This window comes from Octodon degus, unplaced genomic scaffold, assembly GCF_000260255.1.
Source record: "Octodon degus isolate 3935 unplaced genomic scaffold, OctDeg1.0 scaffold00101, whole genome shotgun sequence".
Classification (NCBI taxonomy): Eukaryota; Metazoa; Chordata; class Mammalia; order Rodentia; family Octodontidae; genus Octodon; species Octodon degus.
The window spans coordinates 7012979-7017240 of record NW_004524677.1 but is presented as its reverse complement, the minus strand read 5'-3'; the positions used below and the strand labels follow the sequence as shown (position 1 = coordinate 7017240).

General features: G+C 43.5%; 1 protein-coding gene and 1 pseudogene across 1 annotated transcript in view; both read left to right on the top strand.

Moving 5' to 3' along the window:
- LOC105743134 overlaps nucleotides 1-4230 on the top strand; it is an 11745-nt pseudogene extending 7515 nt beyond the window's left edge.
- Nucleotides 1-4262, top strand: part of Dchs2 (dachsous cadherin-related 2) — a 262455-nt gene that overhangs the window by 84037 nt on the left and 174156 nt on the right. The window lies entirely within an intron of this gene.

Sequence of the window (4262 nt, the reverse complement as noted above, 5' to 3'; positions counted from 1 at the left end):
AGACAGAGAGAGACAGAGAGATTTACCCAAAAAGTATTCACTGGCTGCTTCTTCATGCCTGACCCTATTGTACAAGCTGTGACTAACAGTGGTGAAGGAAGCCTATGGAGATTATTGATTGGGGGAAGAGGAAATGTTTTGAATGCAAAACTCAGCAAATAAATATAAATTAGGAAGATAATTTTAGATACTAAGTATGAGGGGGAAAGTAAAGCAGATGTATTCCTCAGGCTCTCTGCAGGGTAACTGGAGAAAAGGTTAATACAAGTCCTGTTTGCAAAGGCAAGGGCAGAAGAAGAGTAGCGGATCAGTGCAGCAGCTGAAGATCTGTGAAGCAGAGTGCAGCTACCCAGAGGACGGGGCCAGGTGGGGAGTGCTGTCCCAGTGCTTGACCCGCCATGGAGGCCTCATCCGACCCCGAGCATCTAAGGGAGGGAACTGCGAGAGCAGCCACCCATCCACTGGCTCTCCATGTGCACAACACACTGGAAACCAGGGCGTGGAGGATGCAATCCATGCACACAGGTCAGCTCTGTGGGCTCTGGAGAGGCAGGGGAGCAACCACCCTGGAGGGGAAGGCGGGTACAGGGATTTGCACTGCTTGGAGAGCCCACCTGGCACATGCATCTTGCCTTGTTAGTGCTGGGAGGTGATCAAAACTGAATGCATGCAAAGCTCACTAACAATGTACAAAACTGGATACAGGTGATGAAAGTGGTTTCCGTCCATACTGTAACTCTTGCATTCGAGACTAGGAAGGCGTTGCATTCTCTTTGGAAGATAACATTCCTCTGAAGAAAGGAAGAAAGGATAACATTCCTCTGGAATAAGTATTTCTTGGAGCAAGACAGTTGAAATTGGAGTTAGGGAATGGACAGACAGGTTGGCTGAGCAATGACTGGAAAGGAGGAGAAAACACCCCAGGAATATAAAATGTCGCGGGCCAAGGGCACAGGTGGCACATTCTTGACGAGCAAGTGGGCTGCAGGGCTCAGATGACACTCTAACCCTTTCAGAACCCCTGACTTGCAATGAATTGGGCATGGTGGTACAGGCCTGTAATCCCAGCAATGGGGCAGGGGCTGAGACAGCAGGACAGCAGGCTTGAACACGGCTGGGGGCCACACCAAGTGAAACTGAGAACTTTCTCAGGGGAGGACCATGAAGAGGCAACGGCAAGAGTGAAAATTCAGAAATCCGAGGTCAGGTGAATGCCCTCGCTCTTGGTGGAGAAAACAAGCCCCAACAGCTGCAGCCTGTTTATTCTTACACTCGGTGAAACCCTCCTGCCTAGCAACTCGCTCACCGGGCTGGCCTCAGGCACCCCATGCGCCGCAGGTGTGATCAGTCTTCAGCTTCAGCAGCTCCCCACACCTGGGAAGCTGAGAAAGCTAGCAAGATCCTGTATTAAGTATTTTAAATATAAATCAATAAATAAAATTTATGGTATAGCTTAGTGTTTAATCCTCAGTGGTAGAAAATAGATAAATGAATACACTGTTATAAACTCGCAGTGTAGAAATTGCACCTGTAGCTGCTGGTTGGAGTCTCTTTTCTCCCTATTTGTCTTCCTCTGCTCTTATCTCTGCACCTTGCTGCAAACGTTATGCACCTGCAGCTTGCAGGTGACAGTGAGTGTTCAGGTAGTTGCTGCATGGCAAAAGTCCGCGGTCCCCCTCAGCCACGGAGCTTCATTTCAACTTTAGTATAATGGAGAATTTTTCAGGCATTTAACAAGGTCATAATCATAGCTAATAATAACTTGAATATTTGTGATGTGTTAGACACTGGTCTTAATTCAATGAGACTTAAGTCTTATGAAGAATATATTAAAAAGTTTAGATGAAGGGATTTCTGAAATGATCCTCCAGTATTTTGTCCCTAAAATGAGTTTGGATATTTTAAAACTGCTGATCTATTGAAATACTAAGATAATTGAACAGTCTGCCTTATTTTAAAATTGAGATTTCAGTTTCATATAAATTATAGAATGGTGGTATTAGTGAGAAGCCCATGAAGTGGCATGAGGGTCCAGCACAGTTTTCTTCCACTCTCTGGGAGGATTTCTGTCTGTTTCTCCTATCTGGGCATCCAGAACCTTTGATGGGAGGAAAGCGAGCCCAGAACCTAGTCATAGACTCCTGTGCAGGAGACAGCAAAGTTACTGGAAGAAGTCTGGTTGGGTCATTTTCAGACGAAGTGAAAAACACGGTTTTGCTCTGTACACAAATTCTGTGGAAACTCTGTATTCTCTGTATTTTCAATGTTGACAGAACAGACATATCAGATACATTTGAAAATGGAGCTCTTTGTAAGGCATAATTAGCAATTTTGCAACTTTTTCTATCTTCTCTTTCTCCTTCCTTCCTTCCTCCCTTCCTTTCTTAATGTCAGTGTCAATCTCAATCTCAATTTCTCTCTCTCCACTTTCTGGGAACTGCTCTGTGAATTCCTCTCACAATCGCTAAATCTTTTCCTTTATGGTACTTTAAAAAAATAAGTTCTGTAGAAAATAATTATGGCTTATAGTAAGAAGGGCCAATCTATTTTATTTTCCCTGCTTATAGTATATGAACTGTAAATTGAGCACCTATGAAAGTTTTTCTTCAAGGAGTGCTAACCTCCTTGAAAAGAGTTTTATTTCCAGTTGTATTAAATTTGTTCATTAAATATAGCTCAGGCACCTTCATAATATTTAAATTATAGTAATCATTTGGGCTGCAAATGAGGTGATACTATTAATGTGATTTTAAAATGATCCGAATGAATGTATTTTACACAAGAGAGGTCTTTTACATTTGCATTTTTATCACTAAAGTTCTGGAATCTAGATACCAGAGAAATTAATCTTAAGGTTGTATCAGCATTAATTTTCTCATTTTAAACTTGCTCCCTAAGGTCAGTTTCTTATCAAATATATACAGAGGTGAAAGATGTTGAGCAGAGATGGAAGACGTTCATACATCTGAAAGTGGCATTAGCACTTTCTCATTTTAAACTGGTCCCAAAGGTTAACTGCATGTCAAACATAAGGACAGAAGATGGTATGCAGGGGTGCAGAGGGACTGCTCATGACCTGGAGCTGCGGAAGGACAGCGAGCAGTACCTGTTGATGTGCCCCTCTTTGAAAGGGAGAAGGACAGATGGGGCTGGGCCGCCGGGAAAGCCCAGGCACTGTCCAGATGCCTACAACATCCTCGACTGTTTGGCCTGGGCTTGTCTGACCAAGGCCACCTCCTGCCACTTCCCATGAAAAGCCAGACCAGCCAGACTTCCATTTCGTGAGTCATTTTTGCTTGCCATTATCAAGCTTGAAACTGATTCTTTCTCCTTGCTTGCTGGTATGTGTCTGAAAGGCCCCAGGTTTTAGACACACTATCTCCAAGTTTTCCTGATGTCCCGAGTCTAGTGTTGACCTAACCAATGAAGAAACAACTGATTCCACAAGTTCTGAAATCCATTCATCTGAAAACACTCAACAAGAAGAAGGCAGCAGGTTCCTTTTGACCACACCAAATCCTGAGGGATTAGATCTAAACAACCTACCAGAGAGGGCCGTATTCAGCTTTGTACAGCCCAGAGGTAGTATTTCTAAAGGAAGTCATGCCACCTTACTGTGGCTACCTAAAGAAGTGAGCAAGCAGGTGAGAGATGATTACAGGTCAGGAAGAAGGATATTTCACAGCCATCATGTTGAAGAATTCAAGAGTGAAATTAAAAAGCCAAGTGATCATTCCTTTTCCAATTACCAAAATGATGAGGAACCATCCATGTGTGCATGGAGTTTGTCTGGACGTGAACTTGGCCTCACAGCTTCCCATTTGGAGAGCTCCAGAGGGCAGGTCAAGGAATGAATGAGTCAGATAAGATTGGGGTTGAGGAAAATGCAAGAGGTTCTAGAGTTGGCTACAGTTACATTTGCACGAGACACAAAGCTAAGGATCAAGAAGTTACTAAACGTGGTGGTTTACCAAGCAACATTTTGGATATCTGGGAGCTTTCGGGCAAACCTAAGCATTGCCAGTATACATGAGACACACACGTGAGCTCTAACCTTGGAATACCTGCTACTTGTAAACTTCATTTTGATCGAATATTTTTCAGAACAGCAGCAGGAGAGAGGCATGTTATTCCTCAAAGTTTGGATTTGCTCGGGTTGGAAAAATGGGACTGTGGCAGATTTCCTAGTGATCCTGGGGTCTGCTGTGCAGTTCAGATGTTATACTGTGAAATACTTTTCAAATGGGACTCTTCAGTGTTTT